Here is a 26,200-nt window from a genome sequence, read left to right as displayed (position 1 = left end):
TTCAATACTTCTCTTTTCTTTTGACTTACACAATAATTAGAAATTAAAAATAAGTCATGCACTAATAAGACATAGTATACCATAAAAATCTTTAAATGATGGTTACATCTTTCTTGGAACTTCTACAAAATCATAAAATTGAAGATCAGTTCAAGGAAGTTTCAGTTCGAGTGTATTGAAAACAAAATAATTGGAACGGGAAAGAAAGAGAAAAGAGAAATACAGAAACAGTAAAGGCCTTCGATATTTAAGAGTGAAAAAACTTTAAATGAAAAGCCATAGCACAAATTAATGTTACTATTACTTGACAGAGAATTCAAGGCCATTTACAAGGTTCACTGCAACTTAATCAAGGCTCATTGCAATAACTTTTTATATACAGTTGTCAAACAACCCATTCAAGAAGACTGCCTAAATAAATTTGCCCATAAACCTATCTTAATAATCTTGAAACAATATGCCTACTCCTCCAAACAAAATCTGTTTAGAAATACCTTTTGTCATTCAGAGTAGTTACCTAAACGAGGCAGTATTTCAAAATCTGTTTAGAAATACCTTTTGTCATTCAGAGTAGTTACCTAAACGAGGCAGTATTTCTTAATAAGTCTAACTTTTTTATTATAAGTTGGACTTTAAAAAAAATAAGTCTACAAAGAACAAATTAATAAAACACAGGAGATACTAAAATTTTTATCTGATATACAAGTGCAAAATTTTTAAGCTAGAAGGAAATTAACATATGGATTGAAGAAATAAAAAACATGTACACACAAAAGACAATGAGAAAGCACTACCACACAAAATAAGATAAAATGATACAGATATGATAAGCTGTTAAGTAAAGGTAACATAAAGCTAAGACCACTGAAGGTAGACTCCACAAAGAAAGTCTTACACCATGATTTGGAGAAAGGTTTCTAATGAAAAAGATCATCAGAGAACATGATGGTAAGAACTACATGGTGATGAAGGCACTGAGAATAGAAAGTGGAATGTGAAGACAACATTAAAAAAAAGTTAAAAGTTAAAAATAGTTAAAGGAAGTATAGGTCAAAATACTACTAGATGACTCTTCTCTCCATCTCCTTCTCCTCTCACAGTCCAGATCTCCCCCTGGCTCTGGTTCTGAGAACTCAACTGTAACTTTCCCAAGGAAGTCCCTCTAGAGCACCCATTCATGCCCTCTTCTCCAGCCCTCAGGCTACTCTACACCTTCCCACCAACTCAAAGCAAAGTGAACTTCTCCATCACAGCACTTAAGGGGGAGGGCAGAACAGGATTTGCACTCACCACCTTGTGCTAGGCAGGTGCTCGGCCACTTGAGACTTTTTTTTAACCTTTGGCTTTTCCAAATCAGCGCTTTTATGGTTATATCTATATTTTACACTATCTTTCAAGTGTTAGCTTTCAGAATTGTTAACTTCCACTGGGGAGTAACTATATTCAATTTGTATTCTACTATTCCCCAGGACCTAGATAAAAGTACAGAACAATAAACATTTGATGCTAAGGCAAGAAGACACAGGAATAGATAGGGTCACAGAAGATGCACAGACTTACATCAATCTGAGGGGCACTTATACATGATCTTGAAGTAAATTTCTAGCTACACTCCTGCCACATGCTTTCGCCGATTTACATATTAACTCTTCCCATTACCTTGAAAAAAAGTCTGAAAACCTCTATACTAATAATAATTTCTAAATCCCGATGCACTATATACATTCTGTAATCACACAAGACACTTATTAGATTTCCTTTTTCTTTGATTAGGTTGGATTTTCGCTTCTCTCAAAATTTCATCATAATCACTCAAGGAGGATGCCTTACCCACTCTGTCCATCAGAAGACTAAAGAAAGCTACATGGCCCAATTGCTACATTATACATAGCATAGAACTTTGTACGTCCCAATCTGCACATTTAAACTGTAGAAACAATCTTCTCTGTCTCTGGAGTTGTTAGGTCCATACGTCTTGGCATAAAACCTTACAAAATTCTTGAGCTTCTGATATGCCTCAGAACATATGGCCTACAATCTGTAAATGAAGAAACAAAGCCCCCAAAAGCAAGCAACTTGGTCAAGGTCAGAGAGCTTGATGGTAGTACTAGCAGTAATTCAGAGCCTAACAGCTCTCCATCTTGTCCTTATAGCCTAGCTCTACTTCAGCTATTTTCACAAGAGTAAAATAGTTACATTGCAATTATCATTAGAGAAAATTCTATACGCGAGTGTTGGTGTTTGTATATAGGAAACAATGAAAAAATTCCCACTACATTAATTTTAGCCACTTACCTATCTACATGTATTATGACTCATTTATTCAGTATACATTTATTCAGATCCTATCAATAATCAACAAAACTGACTAAAATGACCTCATGAAGAATATACTTTAAGAGGGGAGAATGATGATACATGCCCAAATAGACGAATATGTAATTAAATACTAATGTTAGATACTGAGTAAGACAAGGATAGAGAATAGAAAAGGGAAAGCTGCTGTTTTAAATACCATGATTAAAAAGGTCATTGAGGACAATGTGATTTTGAAACAAGAGACATGAAGAAGAGAGAGTAAAATATCCAAAGAAAGAATACTCCAGAGAGTTTTTCTTTAATATGTATAAAAGCCTAAGGAAAGAGTTTACTTGATGTGTTTGAACAAAAAAATTGAAGAGTTGTAGTAGACAGAAAGAGAAGGAGCACTAGGAACTATGCCATTATCTGGAAGAAGACAGAAATAAGAACACATAGCCCATCAAAAAATCACTGGCTTTTACTTATGAGCCATTAGACTTTTGAACAGAATAGAAGAATCTCACTTGAAATTTCTTTTCTTTTTTTTTCTTCTTTTTTTGCCAGTCCTGGGGCTTGAACTCAGGGCCTGAGCACTGTCTCTGGCTTCCTTTTTGCTCAAGGCTAGCACTCTACCACTTGAGCCATAGCACCACTTCCGGCCTTTTCTATATATGTGGTGCTGAGGATTCGAGCCCTGGGCTTCATGTATATGAGGCAAGCATTCTCGCCACTAGGCCATATTCTCAGCCCTCACTTGAAATTCTTTTCATTTCTTTTTTTTTTTTTTGGTATTATAAAGGTGATATACAAATGGTTACAGTTACTTAAGTAAGGTAAAGAATGCATTTCTCTTTGGACAATATCACCCTGTCTCTGTCTCTCTCTCCGTTTTTCCCTCCCACCCCCACCCACGAGTTGTATAGCTCATTTCCAACAGTGCTTAGTGAATACCACTGTTGCATTTGTTCATCCTCTGTCCCTCCATTTCTGTGCCCCCCCTTACCCTTCCAAAGACAGATAAATGAACAAACAAGACAAAAAGAAAAGCAAAAATAGTAACAAAGGAAGAACTCATTTCCATTTCCTGGAGTTCATTTTGATAAATATTATTTTATATGGTCAGATGTACATAGGCATTACGCTGACTTGAACTTTTGAAGTTTAACTCTGGTTACTGTGTGAAGAACAGAGTAAGGGGTGATGGAGTAGTAATGAAGACCAAGGAAAAGGCACAGACAAACTTTTCAATTTTATTTTTTTATTACAAGCAAAAGATTGGTGATGGAAACAAATGTGAGGTAAGACAGGAGTAGAAAGTAACTACCAAGTGTGAACGAGAGGAGATATGGGGGTTCTGTCCTAAGCCTCTGAACTGACAGGGGGGCTCTATCCTAGGCCTCTGAACTCATACCCATGCCCCAATTTCTACGAATTCTACTTCTTCCATTGGTCTACTGAAGTTCTCCTCAGTTTAGCTTTTAGTGACAGAACAAACTACTGACATAGCTCACCGAGGTTTTGGATATGGTCCTAATTTCTTTGCCTGTCCCACTTCTTAAACTGCCTACATTCCCTGGCTTTGTGGCTTCTCCCTCCATCCTGAAAGCCAAATTCTGACCCTTAACTAAAACTAAGTACCTATGTTTTCACAACAGAATGAGTCTAAAAACCAATAGAAATTATGATCATTACGACTACAGTCTATGTTTATCCAATTAACCCTGGGCAATTAAAAGACAACCTAGTAGTGAGATTAAATATACCACTTTCTTACACTTGTATCACAAGCCTGGGTTTTCATATTCTGTGTTTCATGTTTCTGTACTGAATTTCTCATATATAATTTTTAGATCTATTTGAATTGTGTTCTTCTTGCTGACTGGAAGCGTTTCCAGTCAGTTGACGGGGCCATCACTGCTCTGATAGGGATACAAACTGGAGAATGTCCCTCTTGGGCACTCAGTCCTGAAACTTGCCTTTCCTGGTAGGTTTGTGCACACATGCAGGAACCACTGCTCTCAAGGTCTTCAGACCCTGTTGTTCTTCTCTTTCTCCCTTAATTTTCCTCAAGAGACTTGCAATGAATACTTTAATATCTAAAAGTACCCTTCCTGTGCCCTCAGAGCTTATGATTTGCTTCGTTCAGAATTCTAGATAAAAAAAAGTAGTCTCCCTCACCAATCTTGGGCAATGATCCTTTGCTTTTTGGGAACCACTGTTCATGATACCTGTTTCAATACCATTAATTACTGATTAGGTGTTAATGCCTTTCCTACCATGATACTTTCATGTGTTCAAAAATTACACAAAATTGTCTCCAAAAATAAAGCAAATTAGTGCTCCTAAAATGGAAAAAAAAAACACCTCAATACCTTATCTATAAGACAGATAAGAGAAGCAGAATCAAAGTTTGAATGTAAAAGAAAAAATATACAAATGTGACTAAATAAGTATCAGCCCTTCTTCTGAACAGAGCAAAAGAGAGAAAGAAAAAATAATTTTACTTGCCATCAACCACACTTGTAAGTGCCCTAAGGAGAAGTGAATCTGTTGTTATAATCTGACTCAGCTCCCTCCTCTTTCATTAATGTGACAATCTTACCACATGCATGGGCCTCTACAATTTGAGTAATTGCTGTCCAGAAAAGGCCCCAGAGTACAAATATTCTGTTGCACAATTGACTGTACAGAAAAAGGGTAAATGAAGAATCTTACAAAATAGGACTAAAACCTTTAGTATATGTGAAGTTGTTAAAATTCACCATGAAAAGATGAGTGCCCCAAAAGAAATATAAACTGTTATTAGTTTACAGAACAAATACAAATGACCAAAATATCACTAAGAAAAATGTAAATTATCAGTCTACACCAGCAAAGATAAATAAATAGTAATACTGTTATGTTGTTAGAGAAACAAATATTCAGTCACTGGTAACTCTGTTTAAATAATGATAAACCAATCTGTTTAAACACAAATTTCATTTCTAGGACTATATCCTAGAATAATCTGCTAAAAGTATGAAGAACAAGAATTTCATTAAGTATTAGCTACATTTATAAACTGGTGACAATAAGAAGTTTTTAAATTATTAGATATGATTCCAAATTTTGAATTAAGTAGCTTTTTAATAATAAATCCCTATAATTTTAACAAAATATTTACTAAATTTTTATCTGGGAATCAATATACTATGGAAAACTTCAAAGATTGGTGCTAAAAGGGATCTATTTCAAAATACATTTCTAAAATGCACTCAAGTTTAGATAAATTACCAGTTCAACGTAATACAAGCAACTATGTCCATTATGTCAATAGCATCAAAATAATTTGGAGACTGTGAAGTTAAAAAAAAGTCAATATACTAACACACATTAAGTCCAGGAAGAGATTTGAAAAATAAAGCAATGTATGAATGAGTAAGCAGAGTGCACAGCCTCAATATCAAAAGAGTCTGTGACCACCCACGCACAAAACAGCTCAGGAGGAAGAAATCTGTTTTCTACAACACCTTAGGAAAAAAATGAAATATGTGGCCACACACAGTCCCAATCTATGTAGTGAAGGAAGAGTGAAATAACTGAAGGAAAAAAAATCCAAATACGAAGGAAAATAGAATAATCTATGCCAAATTGGCAAGTTATGATTGACAGCCTTAAAATACAACTGAAGACAGTAAAAGCTGGAAAAAGAATTTCAACATCATCTGAGGAAATGGGTTCAGCTTTAGCAACGAGAAAGCAGGACTTCAAGAAAGTTTTGTCTGATCATTACCTCTGCTAATGTAAAACACTGCAAATACCTAATTCTTTCAATATGGATCATAAAGTACAGATTATTTTTAAATCGAGAGTTGTGCTACTCCAGCCATTTATGAGTATGTAGGAGAAATATATTCATCAGGATAGAAAGAGCAATCCCCAGGCATAAGGTTAACTGTTTACAAAACAAGTAAAATGCTTTCCTATAATAGGTGATTATAGAGTTTATATAACCTTAACTTACTACCAAGTAACAAAACTCACATGTGACTACTTACTAAGTTAACTAGCATCACCTAATATAGGTAAAATGGCAAGGTAACAGAGCCGCTTTAATCTGAAAGAATTAATGAGAAAGCCTTCATTAAAGGGCTGGGAATATGACCTAGTGGTAGAGTGCTTGCCTTGTATACATGAAGCCCTGGGTTCGATTCCTCAGCACCACATATACAGAAAAAGCCAGAAGTGGTGCTGTGGCTCAAGTGTTATAGTGCTAACCTTGAGCAAATAGAAGCCAAGGACAGTGCTCAGACCCTGAGATCAAGCTCCAGGATTGGCAAAAAAAAAAAAAAAAAAAAAGAAAAAGAAAGAGAGAGAAAGCCTTCATTAAAACTGTATCAACTACACATGTTGGGGCTCATTAGAATCCCACACAAGTTTGTCTGAAAAGTAACATAAAAAGCAAACAGGCTGGGGACTCAAATGGTAGAACACTTGTCTAGAGAGCACAGGGCTCTGTATTCAAACTCCAGAACCACCAAATACATGAGCATGGAGCTCTTACACAACTCTGCATTTGTAGCTCTATTGTTCAATAGTATTCTGTGGTATGATGTACACACGTTGGTTTAAAATTCACCCACTGAAAGACTTACTAGCTGTTTCTTAGTTCCGGCTACTAAAATAAAGCATCTCAGAATATTTTGTATACAGAATTTTTGGGAAGCATATACTTTCATTTTTCTGGAATAAATACCAAACAAGATAATTTCTGGGTCATGTAGTAATTGTATGCTTAGTCTTAAAAGAAACTGCTAAGCCATTTTCCATGGTTACCTGTATATGTGTATTTGCATGTGAGTTATATATAAAATTTACAATCTATGTGACAATTTTTTTTAAAAAAGACTGAATTGGTGATTGCCAAAAAATATTGAGACAAGTGGATGACACAGAAGTGTATAAGCTGAAGCTCTAAACAGGGAGCACAGGAATTTATGGTAAAAGTGAATCATTCTCTATCTTGTCTGTGATGGTCCAGACATGGAACTCGATACGCTCATGAGCACAAGTATAACTGAGTAAACCTGAGTGAGGCTAATGGCTTTTATCACTATCCATAATCTGATTGTGATGCTATACTCTAGCCCTGCATGGTGTTACCACAGGGGGCAGCTAGATAAAAATACAGACTCTCTCTGTACTATTTCTTGCAATTTTATCTCAGAAGTTTAACTTTTAAAATTACTAAACAAAGGGCTGGGAAGGTGGCCTAGTGGTAGAGTGCTTGCCTTGCTTGCATGAAGCCCTGAGTTTGAGTCCTCAGCACCACATAAACAGAAAAAGACAGAAGGGGTGCTGTGCCTCAAGTGGCAGAGTGCAAGCCTTGAGCAAAAAGAAGCCAGGGACAGTGCTCAGGCCCTGAGTTCAAGCCCCAGGACTGGCAAAAAAAAAAAAAGAAGAAGAAAAATAAAATTACTTAACAAAAAAAATTACACAATACACTATTACAAATGTCAATCTCAAATACTATTAAGTTATCTTATACATAGGATAAATCTCTCGTTAATCCTCTATAATTTATTAAATAATTTACAAAAAATTAATTTTTCTAGTTTTTGTTTAAGAGATGTTGGAGATTGAATCCAGAGTCTCACACTTCAGCCGCAGCTACAGTTGTCAGTTTTTTTTAATCCAAAAGACTGCCTTGATATAAATTCAATCAATATTGTAAAACTGAAACCTTACTAAACATTTTTAATTTAATTTCAAGGGCATGTTTACTCTAATTGTCAGATTATGGTGTAAAATACTATAAATATATTAATGTAATAATATTTAGAATTCTACCTGATACTATGAGGTTCTGTTAAAGTCTTTAGTCCAAACATTAACATAATCTTAATATAATGGCACTGAATTCCAAGTCATAATCCTATGAGTTAAATGCTTATCAAGAGTAAATTACAAAAATAAATCATGACAAAAATGTCTAAATTTCTGAGATGAGGATGTTAAATTTAGCATATGTAATACTAGTGTATTAAAACCTAATAATTTCAACAAAATTTCATGGAGAACCAAAGGCAGTACCTTTTCACTTAGAATTTCATTTTCAGACTTGAAAGCCAAAAATAATATATAGACACACAAAGTATAAATATGTCATTAAAATTAATCGACATCATTCTTACCATTTTGGAGACTTTCCTGTATCCACTGTATAGTCTAGTTAAGGATGTTGCCATTACCCATATATAAGTAAGTACTCCCCCTAAGTAGCATGAAATTCCCTCAATGGGATTATTAAAGGATCTACAGTTCTTCATGGTTTGGACAAAACAAACTATGACATGTTGAAAGAATGTGTCTCACTGTGTGGTTCTGTCACCACCCACATACAGAATTTACTACCTAAAATAGTACTGACACTTCATATTGTACAGCATTTACAAAATTATCAAAAATAAAATCACATATCTATGTTATCATACCTTGACAAAAGGGCAAATACATAGAGAATAGCTAAAACTTCAACCAAAAAGCCAGGCCCTGGTGACTCACACATCCTATTTTGCTTATAATTATTTTTTTTTATTTTTATTTATTTATTTATTTATTTTGTTGCCAGTCCTGGGCTTGGACTCAGGGCCTGAGCACTGTCCCTGGCTTCTTCCCGCTCAAGGCTAGCACTCCGCCACTTGAGCCACAGCGCCGCTTCTGGCCGTTTTCTGTATATGTGGTGCTGGGGAATCGAACCTAGGGCCTCGTGTATCCGAGGCAGGCACTCTTGCCACTAGGCTATATCCCCAGCCCTATTTTTTTTAACATAATCTATATTATAAAGAAAGATTTCTGTGTTCTTCACTAAGTTCTATGAAAAAAAATTGGTATTTCTGTGTTCTTCACTAAGTTCTATTAGGCCAAGGCATGAAAAAAAGTCAGTTAACCATTCAGAAAACTATAAAGATTCAGGTGAAAACACAGCTTAAAAAATAAAAATCTGAGACCGCAGGCACTGGTAGCTCATGCCTGTATTCCTAGTGACTTGGGAGACTGAGGACTGAGGATCACAGTTCAAAGCTAGCCAGGGAAGTAAAGTCCATGAGACTTCAATTAACTACCAAGAAGCCAAAACTGAAGCTGTGGTTGAAGTGGTAGAGTGCTAGTCTTGAGTGAAGAAGCTACAAAACAGCAACCAGGCCCTTAAGCTAAAGCACCAGGATAGGCACAAAAAAATCTGAGCTACTCACCACTTACCAATCTGTGTAACACAATGGAGCCAAATCACCTTCCTGTAATGGACAGTACAAACACATGGTATTCACAACTGTGACTTCCTTTGATTATGAAATAGGACAATTAAGACAGGTCTTTATTATGGCATTCAATAAAAATAAATCAAGCTTCTGTTGAGTTTTCAAAAATATAATTGTTTCCCCACCAAGTAGAGCAATGATTTCAAGTGATGAGTTGAAAGAAAAGTATTGGGCTGGGGATATGGCCTAGTGGCAAGAGTACTTGCCTCATATACATGAAGCCCTGGGTTCGATTCCCTAGTACCACATATATAGAACATGGCCAGAAGTGGTGCTGTGGCTCAAGTGCCAGAGTGCTAGCCTTGAACAAAAAGAAGCCAGGGACCATGCCAAGGCCCAGGACTGGGAAAGAAAGGGAAGGAAGGAAGAAAGAAAGGAAGGAAGGTATTATCTAAGCCAGGCACTGGTGGTTCATGCCTGTAATCCTAGCTGCTCAGTAGGCTGAGATTAGAGGATCATGATTCAAAGGCCAGGCAGGAAAGTCTGTGAGACTCTTTATCTCCAATAAACTACTCAGAAAAAGCTGGAAGTGGCTCTGTGGCTTAAGTGGGAGAGCACTAGCCTTGAGCACAAAGAGGCTCAGGGACAGCTCACAAGCATCGCACCGCGGTCAAACCCTTGGATTGGCAAAAAATAAAATTTTTTAAAATTTAAATAAATGTATTTATTTATATATAACTAGGATCAGAAGAAGAATTAAGTGCAACTTTGAGACTGTTAAAATGACCAGTTCAGTTTTTTTTCCAAATTATAGGAATTTAGACTTGAGAAAAAAATTAATATTTACTTCAACTCCTATTAGTAGGTAAAGTAGGAAAACAGGATTACTTCCTATGAAAACACTATGAACAGAACATGGTTCAGGAAGTGTTCCAACTATAAAATGTGGGTTCTTTTCCTAAAGAATGTCTTTTTACCGGAATGTTTCTATTCATTCTCCTTTAATTACAAAGAAGGAATACATGTGATGATGTCCAAGGTCTACCAATTGTAAACATTATGTTAAATAGACATTTAGATTTTTTAAAAAGTTTCAGGATTCCTATGATTACACTAGCTAGGGATTTAATCCCCAAATTTGTTTTGCCTCATCTGTTCTGTTACTCATTCAGGAAATATTTAATAAACTTCTACTTATCAAGCAGTGTGCTAAGCACTAGGAATAACATGTAAAGACAGAAAAACCCTGATCTTGGGGGAACTTGTATCCTAGTGTCAGAGACACAAAATTACTACAATTGAGAAACAGTAAACAGGCTAATGTGGCAAGAACGGTGTAATCTGGGCATGAAAGGCAAGAAACAGCCCAAGAGTCAGTGAGGGCAACACAATATAGGACACTAAAACAAATGGCAATAATGGTGAGTTTTAGTCTGACTGGCAAGGAAAGGTTCTCAAACACTGCAGGCAGAGAAATGATTTTTTAACTGTTTTGTATTTTTTAAAATAAAATAAGTCTACTATACAGAAAATACGTGATAAGAGCATTTCTTAATTAGCAATTACATATATAAAGCTAACCATGTGTCAAACACGGTTCTAAGAAAGTTATAAATATCTACTTATTTCAATTCACATCACAACCATGAGGTATTTTGCAGATGAGGAAACGGCACATAAAAAAGCTAAGAACTTACCACAGATCACACACTTGAATATAGTATAAGATTTTTTTTTTTTTTGCCAGTCCTGGGGCTTGGACTCAGGGCCTGAGCACGGTCCCTGGCTTCCTTTTGCTCAAGGCTAGCATTCTGCCACTTGAGCCACAGCGCCACCTCTGGCCGTTTTCTGTATATGTGGTGCTGGGGAATTGAAGCCAGGGCCTCATGTGTAAGGAGGCAAGCACTCTTACCACTAGGCCATATCCCCAGCCCACAGTATAAGATTTTTAATCTAAGCAAACATACTCTCTTGTATCCAACCACCACCTGAGTTGTGAAAGAGTTTAAATATCCTAAGTCAAGCATAGGTGGATCATGCCTGTAATCCTACTCACTCAGGCTGGGATCTGAGGTTCATGGTTCGAAGCCTGCCTGGGCAGGAAAGTTTGGGAGGCTCACATCTCCAATTAACCACCAAATAGCCAGAAGTGGAGCTGAAGCTCAAGTGGAAAAGTGACAGCCTTGAGTGAAAAAGCTAAGGGATTGTGCTCAAGCCTTGAGTTCAAGCCCCAGTTCTGGCCTCTCACCAAAACAAGAAAGAAGAAGATGGAAGAGGAGGAGGGAGGACAAAGAAGGAAGAAGAGGAGGAGGAGCTAGAAGAGGAGGAAGAATATCCAGTACTAGAAACTTAAGAAACTTCTGTGTAAGCAGATGAGCCAGAAACTTCTATTTAGGAAGGTAACAGAACTAGAGAGCAATAGCCTGGGATAAACACATTTTAAAGACATGGAAACTTCCAGAAGCCAAGACAGTGTGTAAGTGGTCTTCAGGCTGCAGTTAGCGTTTTAACAGTAACAGAGCCCTGTGTTTTGGAAGCAGCTGTGAAAAACAGTCTTACTGCCACCATGGCCTGGCATCATCAGAATGTCCAAGGCTATAACTACGATGAAAATTTTGCCAGTCTGTACAGGATGACTACTGTAGTTGTCCATCAACAACTGCTCATTTATTTACTCATTACATGACAATCATGTAGAATATGATTATAAGGAGCTGAAAGATTTTCCCAATTCTCATCTGAACCACCAGCTAAGTGAAATTGACCACGCCTGTCTTTATTCACGCCTTGATCCCATGAGGGAGGTACAGGAGGTGCTTGTGTCAGACAAAATACTAACAACTGAAGCAACTCTGAGGAACAAGGTTGAGGTGAAGGAGGTCATGTCTGCAGTTCTGGAACAAGATAATGTGCAGAAGTTGAAGGACAAGAATGAGAGAGCAGTGGCCACGGGGAAGACAGCAAAAGACCCTTGCTGCTAGACCTTCCGCTTCTGCCTCAACATTGTGTCTGTCACCCACTGAAAAGTGGCCAGCAGCACACCCTTGACCTCTCTTTAGAAGACTCCTTCTTATAACAGGCAGGTTGAAGATGGAAAGAACAAAGAAATAAGTCCTCTTGTAGCAATAACACCATTTGACTTCAAGTCAGTATCACCTGATGACACTGTAACAACTAATCAAAAGAAGGCAGTTGCTAGGGAATAGTAACTAAAGAAAAACTTGGTTACTGTTGTAGAATTTTTTATTTTAAATTAAAATCTTTGTAGGATCACTTTTGGAACAAGTTATGATGATGGGATTCAAGTTACGATTTTTATTAAAATTGTCTTAAGTCAGCTGATAATATAAGTGGATAAGGATTTTTGCACTGAAGAAACTTTTTAGACTAATCTTCTTGTCCTGATCACTGGCTTTATTTGATCTGATGGTCCACAGTGAAAGCACGTTTACGGAGTGCATATGGAAGTTTGATACTGTGAAACCAAACCTCAGATTCCTTTTATGGTAATTCAGCTTCACAAGTTTTCATGATGAGATATTTTCTTCTACAAAGGACTTGTGTGCTTTTTCCTAAACAGATCAACTACTTGGGATTATTATAGTGTGAAGATTACTCTTAGGACATGTGGCATAGCATAGCTGATATATGATTTTATTTTAAAATATTATTTGAATCATTCTTAGTTTTATAATTTTACTGTAGGTGGATACCAAACATTTCTACTAGAAAATATTGAATTTCTTGACTTTTGAGAGCAGTATGGATTTGGCTGAAATACATTTTTAATGGAAATAAAGTGAGATCTTTTAAGGGACCATGTAAACATTGGGGTTGTATTAAATTATTTTTATACATTTTTCCCAATGTATAAAGATGGAAGAGATGACATGTAGATAAAGCAGATGTCAAGTATAAAGGAAAGATAGATATTAAGAAATCAGACATCAAATTGAGATGAAAGTGGAAAGGGGATGTGTGGTAGAGGGCATCGTTGTTGCTTAAACTAGTAAGCATGCAAATGAAGTTGAGTAGGCAAGTAGATTTAATGGCACGAAAATCAAGGAAGAAGCATAAACTGAAGATACAGCTTTGCCAGTCCACTAGCATATCAGATAACGCATATAAATTTGGTAAAGATTCTACATCTACTAGTGGCCAGGAAAACTGTCTAAACTGTGATTGTACAAGCAGGGAAATTTCCATTTTAAACTCTACAAGTATATTTCCAAAAACATTTATTGTAATATATTTTATAAGGCATGTGTTTCCAGGATAATTACTATCACAAAACTATAGAGAATATACAAGAGAACACATATAAATGAAGATATCATGACTTTAGTGCCTACCAAAGATAAGATTTTTCTTCTACTCAAAGTTGGATCTGATATGATTATTTTAATGACAATATGGGAGAATTTTCAGAGTACTAAGAGAGCAAGTACTGGGATACGCACAATATTTACTACCAAAAGTCATATACATCAATAATACTTAGGTAATATCTGTAATGTCACTGGCCTAAAACCTGTTAACAAAATTTCCAGTAATCTGAACAATTTAAATCCTGAGAAGTGGTACTGCTTATTGTGATCAGTGACCTGGGAATACAAAATGCTAGCAAGGCTTTTATTTAGAACCTACAGACAAATCTCAGAACTGAAGTCTGGTACCTGTTTCCCTGAAGGGTTTGATTAGTTTTTATTATTTTCCTGGATACTGTGACCCAATGATGCAATCCAATTACAAGCACACCCTAAAATAAGAATTCATTTACCTCACTCCCACCATATTTTCACTAAAAAAATATGAGTTTCTTCCTAATACATTGAAGCAGATGAAGACATAAAAAAGAATTAGCCTAGTTTTGTGGATAGGTTAAGAGTAAGATAATAAAAAAAGATCTTAGACAAAAATACCTATCAAAAGAAAGCTGAAATGGCTAAAACAATGGTAATGTAGATTTCAAAACAAGAAAAATTAGAAATAAATTATTACATAAGCTCTGAAATAGTATAAAGTAAATGTGGGTGGTCAAAGCAATTGAAAACTGATTAATGCAGAAACTAAAGGCAGTGATACTTGGTGGGTCTGAAAAGCAGAATACACTGAAATCCCACTTCACTCAACCCATGCCACTGTCCCTTTATGACTCTTGCAAAAGGGTTTTACGACTCTTGTGATGGTTTTACCTTTGGAGAAGGACACAGAGGAATTCCAGGTTAGGAATAATAAGCATTGGCAAAACAGTGGGGGGTGTTGAGGCATCACACTACAGAAATAAAGCTTAAGGGAAAGTCTATGTAATAAATTCTGAGAGAACTAAATGCAGAGCCTGACCCGAGCTTCTGTCTGCTCAGCTACCAAAATACTCATGACCAGGCCAGTAAGCCCTAGGACTAAATAATTCTTTGGTGAAATGTTCAGTCTAAGAAAAAAGAATTCTATAGTAGATGACATCACTGAGAAAGCTTCCAGAAGAACATCCAGACCTCTGCCTGTTCATCTTACAGTGAAGTTCTTAGTACACATTGATACCACAGTCTTAAATATGAACTGGCAAACCAAAAATCCCATCACCAATGGTGACCAAAAGTTAGAGGATGAGAAGGAAAGAAGAAGCATGGAAAAAAAAAAAAAAGGTAAAGAAGTAATCACATACAATTGCAACAAAAATTCTTAGGGGCATATTCTACTACATGCATGAAAAGACTCAGAAAGCTTTTTATTAAACAAAAGAAACTCAGGGAAAAAATTTAAATTCAAAAATTTTAAATTTAAACTGAAATTATGCGTGGACAAAAACGATGAAAAGTTTGGAGGATGAAGTTTTCCAACTTCCAGAAAAAAAAATTGCAGATGGTAAAATGGGTTAGAAAAGAAAAAAAACAACAACGAAGCAGCAGTCAAATCAAGAGGTGAAACTGCTGAGTAACACTAATTCTAGAAAGCTGAAGAAAAAAATACATAAGGTTGTTAAAGAACATGGAGAAAATCACCAAGAACGGAAATATTAGTAGATGAAGAGCAAGCTTATCATAGCACACTAAAGTTTTAGAATGGATGAAAGATCCTTAAAGTGGCCCAAATAAAGAGGCTACAGAAAAGTTTGGAATCAGAATGACATGAGACTTCTCAATAGGAACAATACAAAGCAGAGAAGCAAGGAACAAAAATGTCACAACTGTATAGGATAACGATTTGTGACCTAAAATCCACTATCAAACTATATGAAATTAGGCTGGGGATATAGCCTAGTGGCAAGAGTGCCTGCCTCGGATACACGAGGCCCTAGGTTCGATTCCCCAGCACCACATATACAGAAAACGGCCAGAAGCGGCGCTGTGGCTCAAGTGGCAGAGTGCTAGCCTTGAGCAAAAAGAAGCCAGGGACAGTGCTCAGGCCCTGAGTCCAAGGCCCAGGACTGGCAAAAAAAAAAAACTATATGAAATTTATAGACAAAGGTTGTAAACTGATGAATGTGTATTCTTAACCATTATGCTTGGCTTTGATTTGTTATGTACAATCTTTCAACAACAGTTAACATCTAAATTGTGTTTTCCTAAAACCAATTAGTTTCTTCCTTAGGCATATTCTAAATGACTAAAGGGAATCTGCCAAGAAAATTATTCACTGCCAGCAGAAAGTAAAGTAAGATTAAAATTGTACTGAGCATAATCCCCATGCACACTTGACTGTAGAGAAATTTATGGTTTGTCCATTTCATTTTAAACAGCAATCTAGTGACAGAATTTTCAAGTCCTAGAAATATCTCTTAATAAACAACAAGCTAAAATTGGGGGGATTAAAATGAAAAGATACAGTTGAAAAGAAGAGTTACTCAAATAAAGAGGGATATGCTTCAATAAAATATCAGTAATATTTATAGAATGAAGATCTTCAAGGAAATTCAAAGTTCTTTCATATACCATGCGTTACCTAGTACTTTCACATACCTATTGGTAAAATAAGAACTGTTTTGGCTTCATTTTACCATTGAAAAATACCAGAGAACCGAGTGAATTACTCATTTCCTTGCGGATAAATTTCTGTGTTTCTGCCATAAGGCTAGAGACACTTATTGATTATAATTATTGGTAAGTATAAAAGAAGTATGAAGAACATGAAGGTGATTGGTAAGAACATAATTGGACTACTGGATAAAACATTCAAATTCAAAGAATTACTCTGAAATGTAGGTGTTTATGTATGACTAGCTTTTTTCAGGTACCATAATATTTACAAGATTCATCATGTTGCTGCATGGATCAGTACTTTAGTCCTTTATGCTGAATAATATTTTGTTGTAAGGCTATGTTACATTTTGTATATTCATTCATCCAATGATGGACATTTCTACCATTTAGCTATTATACATAATGCTAGTATAAACACTGGAGTGTGTTTCTGTGTTGGCATATGTTTGCAGTTCTCTTCAGTACATACCTAGGAACCTAATTAGTCGTATAGGAAGTCTTTATTTACTTTTAAGAAACCATCCACGTGTTTCTCAAAGTAGCTGGACTACTTATATCATGGGCACTCTGGTTATCTCACATCCCCACCCAACACCTTTGTGTCTGACTTTGATTTTAGCCATTCTACTAAGAGTGCAGTGATAAGTCATTATGTTTTCTTTATGTGCATTTCTCTAATGACTAAAGACTAGATGAACTATTATTCCCTAATGACTAATGTTCCACATGAACATATATCATTTTTTAACAATAAAGAAAAAAAGAGACACAGATTGAATAAATTGTCCAAAGTAACAACACTATTAAGGGAAAGGTTTAGGTTTCTTAAGGTAAGTGCCTGACTCACACTCCTGTAGCAGTTGTTTTTGTTTTTTTTTCCCAGAGCTGGGGACTGAACTCGGGACCTTGTGCTTGCCAGGCAGGTGCTCTTCCGCTGAGCCAGATCCCCAGCCCCTTCCCGTAGCAGTTTTAGGCATGTCATCCATTGAAAGAGGTTGCTACTGTCGGCAAGAGAAGAGTCCCAGAAGCCAGAGAATTCTGGGTCATAATACCCTTCCTAAACCAATTTTTGATTAAAAAAGTGAAAAAAAAAAAAAAGACAGGATCATCAAGATCTGAGTCTGGTTTGTGCTGCTATAACATAATACACAGGGTGAGTAACTGATAATGGACATCAATTTATTGACTTAAAATTCTTGAGCTTGGTAAAGTACAAGTTCAAGTCCTTGCCTGCACCTGCCACACACTTGTTGATATATGATTCCATGGCAGAAGACAGAAGGGCAAGAGGGAACCAAACCCAGCCTTTCATGTCACCAATCCCACATGTAAGGGCTGGGCCTTTGAGGAAAATCACCACTTAAAGGTCCTACATCTTGAACACTGTTGCAATTTAACTCCAATATAAAATTTGGAGGAAACCCTGGAAGCACAGAAACCACACACAATTGACTTAGATGTATTCAGTATTCCTAAGCAAAATCAGCCGTCTTCCAAAAAGACAAAAGGTAAGAATTGTCAAATTAATTCAAAATAATTCAACTTAATAGCATAGCATGAGTCAGTAAAAGATTCAACAAAACAACCAGTAACTTTCTTGAGATTAATATGTTACTGTGGAGATTGACAATGGAATAAAGTATTAATTAGAAAACATTTACTTACACATTTTATAATCTTACAAACCATAAATTAACTGGAGTTTAAAGCTGAAGAGTGGCAATCATTAATAAAAATCAAGATTTTATGGGGCTGAAAGTACAGCTCAGAGGTATAGCTCCTACCTAAGAAGTGAAAGGCTCTGAATTCAAATCCCAGTACCATTTAAAAAAAAAGTTAAGATTTGAAAATTAGGTTTGAAAGTATTGCTTTCAATATCCTTATGATAAAATTTTTATTCACTTTAATCTGTGACACTTAGTTTTCCTTAAACACATAAAGTTTAATTTTAAATAAGTACTCATTTATAATACTCTGGCAACTACATTAGCAATTAGATTTTGTAAATTGTATTTTAGGCTAGCACTAATTTGTAATTGACAAACGGTTTTCATTTTCCTTAGTTCTTGTAATTTAATATTTAAAAATCAACATGGACGCCCCTGCCCCACCCAAAATGATAGAGTACATTATGCCTTTGCTAGGAGGAAATGAGATGAGCCTACCAGATCACTTAACTGTGCACAGAAAAACTTCCCAAGAATCTGTGTTGTTCCCTTATTCCTTTCTTTCTTTTTTAAATGTTTTTAAAGGTGGAGGGAGCAATTGGATAAATAATTACAAACCAGGCCTGCCTTTAGATAGAGGGTTTATCATATAATTACAATAAAGATCATTTAAAAGTATCCAAAATGTCTCCAGCATTTTAAAGAGCTAAGCAGAGTTATTTTTAAAATCAAACATATGTGCTTTTTCTGTTTATGTCTTTGGAAAGAACATTCTGTATAATGAAAAACACGACCAAATTTTTCACAGTACATCACTATAAAACCCTGTAATTGACTTTTGGGGTTGGTTTACTCTATATCTATTTTTGACCACGTAGAAAACAGCAATGATGTGGTGAAAAGCCCAAAATGTAAGTCCCATCGCAGAGTAAGACTCCATCCTGATTAGTATAGAAGTATCATGTTTGTACTGGGAAATATGCCCATTTTAACAGAGACAATTTTGGTGCCTAAGAATCTTTGTTTTAACATCCAACTATGTAAAAACCAGTATCTTGAGTGCCCAGCCCAGGCTGGGACATGGATGTTGTTTATACTGAGCCCTCATGAAGGCAGCATAATGCTGATGTTCAGAATCAATGTTGGAAATGACAGGTCTGTTTCAGTTAATCTGACAGAAGACAACATTGAAAGTTACAACTTAACATCATAAATTAACCTTTCCACATATGAATTAGCATTGGATAGTTATTTTGTTCATGTCTTAACCCAGTTTAAATAAAGAACTTAATCTCTTCTAAGAGCTTTGGATTTGGGTAACTCTGACAAAACTAATTTGTAATTCTCAACAAAAGCACTGTTTTTCTTCATTGAAAAAAAGTTTAATATACCTCTGAATGAGGACTGCTGGCTTCATCAATAAAATTTACATGTTAGCAAGTAAAATAAACGAAGAGAGGGAGATGTGTGTGGTGTAAACATCAGCCCTGAAACACCTACCACAGATTTATCTCCTGTGAGTTGACTCAACCATTCCTTCTTCTCAGTAAATAAACTTAAGTTCTATGCAGGGTACCGCGAGAGTTTTCAGGGGCCAAGAGAAAGAATACGTTTCAGATGGAAACTTCCAAATTGACAACTTGCCCACTTTTGGTAGTTATTAAAGTGTCCACAGCACTTTATGAATTAGTTGTGGTTTACCCAAATAATCATGGCCAAAGCTGCCAAGGTCACACTGCACATTCAATTTATTACTATCAAGAATCAATGTACCTTAAAAGTTTTCTAGTGTATTTAGAAAAATTCAAGCTGAGGAACAGCTTTCTAGCAGCATTGTTGGTTAGAGGGCAATCATACCAAGTTATTTTTAAAGTCAGAAATATATTAATGTAGATTATTACCTTTGGTCACTACATTTGGATTCAACAAATATAAGCATATTCAATAACTTCTGCTACCTTCTTGCAAACAGTTGTACAAAGATGCCAGAGTTATCCCTACCTTAGCAGCTGCAAATCCTGTGCAGTACCTATATTAAAGATCACCTCTAAACAAAGGACAAATTTCAAAATAAATTTCTAACTAAATAGTGATATAAAAATGTCATAATCAGACATCTACTTTCAAGGTTAAAAAAAGATACTAAGCTCTAATAGAAGTCACCAAGATGAAAATTCTAGCAGACTTAGATCCAGTCGTGTTGGTAAAATCCTTATGTTAGGGGATGAAATTGTCCAGTGTATCACCTACAAATCAATTAATGAACTATTTATAACATAAACTAAGCCAGAGAATTAGTAATATTTTAAAAAGTATTAACTACATAGGCATTTGAATGGTAAACCCTTCCTAAGAAGTATCAAGGTGATGTTGTTATTACAAGTTATCAATTATGTGAACAATTTGTAGCCCTCTAATCAATTAAGAGAGGAAAGGGAAGGTTGAGGGGGGAAAAGAAAAACAACTAACTTGGAAAAAAATTATTCACCCACATGTGCTAGTCACTGTGCTAATTATATTACATGTAATTAATATTATTTCATCATCAAATCTATCCTTTTCCCTGTTTCACACATGAGGAAACTGATAGTTATAGTAGTAATATACCTAACATCTTCACAAGCAATTAGGGAGCCATGAGAGACTACAGCCCAGGCTTACAAACCCACAAACAATAGCTATCAGCTTCACATATTAAAAGACAATTTAATTTGTTATTAGCAGTTTGTACATGTTGTTAAATATACGAAATATTTTTAAAGTCACCCTCAATCTGGAGACTGATTTGAATGTCTACATCCTGTTCTGCCTTTACATTAGGGGTGTGTCCCTTTAGGTGGGATTGCTCAGGTAAATAAGTTATTAAGACATGCACGGCAACATGTTTATGAAAATTTTAAAGGAAAAAATGTCCATAAGAAATAACATACGAAGTATTCTTCACAGCTTAATAGTGGGGTTTGGGCTAGGCACCAATGTCTGTAGCTTGTAATCCTAGCTACTTAAGACATGGAGATCTGGAGAATTGCAGGATAAAGGGATACTTTTCTTGTACCTTCTATCTTCTCAGCCTCCAGTGTACTAAAAGGAACAAACATAACCCCTTCCCACCTCAACAGATGAATGTTTTCTTCCCATAAATTTGTGAGTACTGAACAGGCACCCTGATAATTTCAGACCATTGTTATAGTTTGCAGTTCATTTTCTGTTGAAAAAAACACAGCTGTCAATATAAAGTAAATATTCCATTAGGAAAGAAAAAGGCTACTTTAGATTTTATGAAACTGCATTGTCAATCAGTTGCATTTAAATGTATTATGTACTCCATTTAAATAGTTTCCAGAGGATCAATCCTCTAATGTAAAATTTAAAAAATTAAAAAAAAATACTGGATCAAATAAGCAAATTCAATTTGCAGATACTATGTGTTGTAAGCCTAATGTAAGTGATATAACAGAGAATCATGAATCTATTGATAACAAACCAGGGACTATTAACGGAAGTAAGCAATGAAAACTGAGTAGCAACAGTGCATGAAGCAGTAGCATTCACACAGGCACTGCTGGTTCTGTGAAGGCTATCCTGACAGAAGAGACTGAGCAAGACAAAGGAGTTGGGTAAGTTCCAGCATTGCAAGCACTGGACTGGATCTTAAAACCTGCATAGTTCAAAAAAATTCCAGAGTCATACAGTATTTTTTAGAAGGTGTTTTTACACACATTTCTAATGGTGCAAGAAAATGGAGGGAAATTCACCAACCAACTTCTTGCTTTCTAATAACTCCCAAAAGAAAATGAAACTTAGGTTGACCAAACCTAAGTTATTAATGACTTAAGAAGTAGTAGATTGGGCTAAATAGCTTCTTCAAGATCATTGTACTAATTCTCTAACAGGAAATGTTTCCCACTACATTGTCATTTTTGATAACTAAAACCTAATTATGATGCTCAAACCATTAAGACACTATTACATCTAAATTCAGGGCTAAATCTCAATTAGAAAATAATTCACACTACTACAGATGTCATGATTCAAGACACTTTTACTGTGTCTACTGCTATGTATGATTACAGTTCATAAGAGGCAGGAAGAGTGTACACCCATACTGCCTGTCACCTCCAGGTGGCTGGCAATTCTATAAGGTTCCATCTTACCAACTCTTAGAAATAGTAAAACTACAATCAGATGGTTCAATCTATCCAATCAACCTTCATTAAGTGCCTACTATTTGGCATGCACTGAGTTGGGTGCTGAGGACTCAAATTCACAAAAGGACACTTGCTTGTGCCTAGAAGACCTTACAGTACAAAAACAGACATCTCATCTTATTACATACAGACGGACAGTGTTGCAACAGAGCCCCAGAACTACAGGAATAGGGAAGCAGGGAAAATAAAGAATGAGAAAACTTTTGAAAGTAAACAGACTGCTCTAGCAATAAAATAAATTTGATAGCTGAAGCAAATATATATATATGTAAATTAAGTATATTAAAGATGAAGCCTGGGGCTGGGAATATGGCCTACTGGTAAAGTGCTTGCCTCGCCTACATGAAGCTCTGGGTTCTATTCCTCAGCACCACATATATAGAAAAGGCCAGAAGTGGCGCTGTGGCTCAAGTGGCAGAGTGCTAGCCTTGAGCAAAAAGAAGCCAGGGACAGTGCCCAGGCCCTGAACTCAAGCCCCAGGACTGGAAAAAAAAAAAAAAGATGAAGCCCAATGGGTGTGGAAGGACAAACATATTGACATGTTCTAAACTATAATAACAATCTCAAACAAATATGTCAATTAAGTCATTCCTCCTGCATGTCATGATTTGTTGGTGTGTCTGTTTCTGTGCTAGACGGTGAGCTCAGGGCAGACGTGGTAGCAGGGCAGATCAGGCGGCAGTTAGCTTCTGACGTCTGCTTTTCCCATGCTTAATAAGCAGGTTGTTTGGAAGTTAAAAAAAAAATCAGTAATCTTCACTAAAAAGTAAGTAGAGGGAATTCTGCTTCTTCTTTTCTTTTCTTTAGCATGCTTCATTTATTTATTCTTTCCACCTTTGCTTTTCAGAAAAGGATAAGTTGCTTTTTCCTAAACTAAGAATCAGAAGACTTATGGTGCAGACCAGGGTTTCTTACTTAATAGCAGAAATCCACTAAACAAACTGCGTCTTTTTTTAATCTAAAAAGTGAGTCTATTACCATCTACTGCACAAGTCTCTTAAAATTTTGATAAGGTTTAAATGAAGAATCAGATCAGACGTGTATATAACTATTTAGTTTATAAATGTTAAAAGACTTGGCAAACAATCTATAGCTCTCCAGAATACCACCTCTGGAGTTCTATCTCTAACACACTCCACACTAAAGGAAATACCTACTTCATTCCTTTCCCCAGCCATCCCTACTGTTGCCCTAGTGAAATGAATAAAGACCGTAAGAAGAGAAACATCAGTGACACTGCTCTGTGCAGCGCATACAGGCTCAAAGGCTTCCACATATTAAGGTGGTCTCTATATACGCTTATCTGTTCACATTCATCACACACACACACACACACACACACACACACACACACTCCAGTACAGGGTCTTTATGTAGTCTGAGGGGCAAAGGACTTGTTCTCTCCTTTTGACCCAGCAAGCACCACACTGAAAACCAAGCTAGGAACATTAAAAAAAAAAAAAAAAAAAAAAAAAAGCCCTACTAGATGTCCTCAGAGGCATAAATTTGTCATCATTAACAAAAATTTGACCTGAACCAAAAGGAAGATGTGAGAAATGTCAAAACACGTGCAAAAGCTTTATAGAAGCATTCTAAGTAAAAAATAAAAAATGTAACTGCATAAATTTTCTCCCCATAAAATGCCTGCTTGGGAGCTGGACGTGTGGCAGAGGCTTACCTGGTGAGCAAGCATTAAAAAAAACCCAAACAGGGCTAGGGATATAGCCTAGTGGCAAGAGTGCTTGCCTCGTATACACGAGGCCCTGGGTTCGATTCCCCAGCACCACATATACAGAAAACGGCCAGAAGTGGCGCTGTGGCTCAAGTGGCAGAATGCTAGCCTTGAGCAAAAGGAAGCCAGGGACAGTGCTCAGGCCCTGAGTCCAAGGCCCAGGACTGGCCAAAAAAATAATAATAATAAAAATAAAAATAAAAAAATGATGGGAGAATATTGGGAAAAAAAACACAAACCAAACAAACAAACAAGTATCCACTCCCAGGTGTGGCGCATGCCTGCAATCATCCCAGGTACTTGGGAGGCCGAAGTCAGGAGGACTGCCTTTTGAGACTAGCCCAAACACAAAGTTAGAGTGACCTCACCTGAACACATAGACAAAAGTGATAGGGCATGCCTATGACCCTCAGCAATGAAGGAAATACAGGTAGGAGGGTCACATGGTCTATGAGTAGGCCAGGAATAAAGTTAAGACCCCATCTGAAAAGTAACTGAAACTAAATAGAATGAAAGGATGACTCAAGTGGTAGAGCATCTGCCCAGCATGAGGCCTAGAGTTCAAACCCCAGTAGCACCACAAAAAGCCAAGCAAACCAAAAAAATCTGCCTATGGATGTTCCCTCACACTTAATGACAGTACAGTGAATCCAGTTTTTAAAAGGCTGACATTCTAAAGTACTAAAGGGTGTTCACAGGTTGTTTCCTCTCAACACATAGGCACTTGGCTGTCAGATAGAAAGTGTCCCTTACCCTAACAGTGGAAGAGTCTTGCCAGGGCAGGTCTCTATGCCTCACAACAGAGCCTTTATCTCATATTCTCATGTTCTCTGCTTCCTCGGATGTTTTTTAGACATGGATACTTCCACAATTCTTCCCTGCTTCCTTGTCCACTAAGCAGAGTTCTACACCTTTCTCCCTAGCTCAAAGGTCTCTTTCAGTGGAATGTTTCCAGATTTCTACAAAAATACCACTTACTTATTAAGTCACTGTGAGGTTTTTATTTCAGTAATTCTAAAATCTCCCATAGTATTTGCTTCCTAGAAAGAGATGGAGGGAGGAAGAAAGGAAGGAAAGGGAAGAACCAAAGTGAGGAAGAAGAAAAAAAAAGGAAATGAACAAGGTAGTCTAGAAAGGAAGAAGGGAGAATGAGAACATAGGAACCAATAAAAGCAATAAGTAACCAATAAGTAGAGAAAGTTTTTATATTAGAGATCGCACATGTCAGGATAGTAAATGTAAATAGGATAAAGTAATCCAATAAAAGCAAACCTCAATTAGATAAAGTAGAGCTGACAGTCCTGTAAATAGGTGGGTGACAAGTGCAACTAGAATTAGAGCTTTCCTTGACATATTTCAAGTACTGTGCATTTCTTTTTTTTCTTTTTTTATCTTTTGCTATTTTTATTTTACATTATAAAAAAACAACAACCAGTAACATACTGCTTTCCTTCACATTCACACATGGGTTTTTAGAAATTATTGCCTTTTCCCCTGGAGAAATAACCTACAGACAGAAAATCAGCAGTACCAGTAGCGTGATGACAACCCCAGGGGCTGGGAGGGAAACAGTGTCACAGGACAGAGACAAGCACACAGGACTGCAAGCTGAGGAGCCGTGGACTTCAGTGCCACAGACTTACAGCACAGCAGGAGTCCTCTTCTGCAGCATTCATGGCCACCACCTCAAAAGGATCATTTTCTTGGCTTATGGTTTGAAATTTTTTGAATGACACCAGAGCTGCTTTGGGGATGGAGACGAGACAAGCTCAAGTATGAGTAAGTCATGCCGAAGTCCAAGGTCAAGGAGGAACCCACAGCAGAAAAGAAACCTAGAAGAGTCAATGGCTAGCTCCTTCCACCCACTGGCTCCATCAGAGCCACTTCAGGGCTCAGACCAGCTGTCCCATCTCATGCCTGGAAACCCAGCAGGGTGACCTTTCTGACTAAGTGGTGACCAGCTTATGCCCTGAAGTGACATACATGGACACTGAGACTAGCAAAGTTTTGTTTTGTTTTGTTCCTTAAAGGCGGAAATTGTGCTTTCTACAAAACGGATCGGCTTTCCGACTGC

At 36.6% G+C, this 26,200-nt stretch overlaps 1 protein-coding gene across 2 annotated transcripts in view; it reads right to left on the bottom strand.

Annotated features, from left to right (window-relative positions):
* The window catches only part of Supt3h (SPT3 homolog, SAGA and STAGA complex component), a 241,970-nt gene that overhangs the window by 166,468 nt on the left and 49,302 nt on the right, over positions 1-26,200 (bottom strand). The gene's annotated exons all lie outside the window — the stretch shown is intronic.

This window comes from Perognathus longimembris, chromosome 6, assembly GCF_023159225.1.
Source record: "Perognathus longimembris pacificus isolate PPM17 chromosome 6, ASM2315922v1, whole genome shotgun sequence".
Taxonomy (NCBI): Eukaryota; Metazoa; Chordata; class Mammalia; order Rodentia; family Heteromyidae; genus Perognathus; species Perognathus longimembris.
Note: the sequence above shows the minus strand (reverse complement) of the source record. Positions and strands in the feature narration are given on the sequence as shown.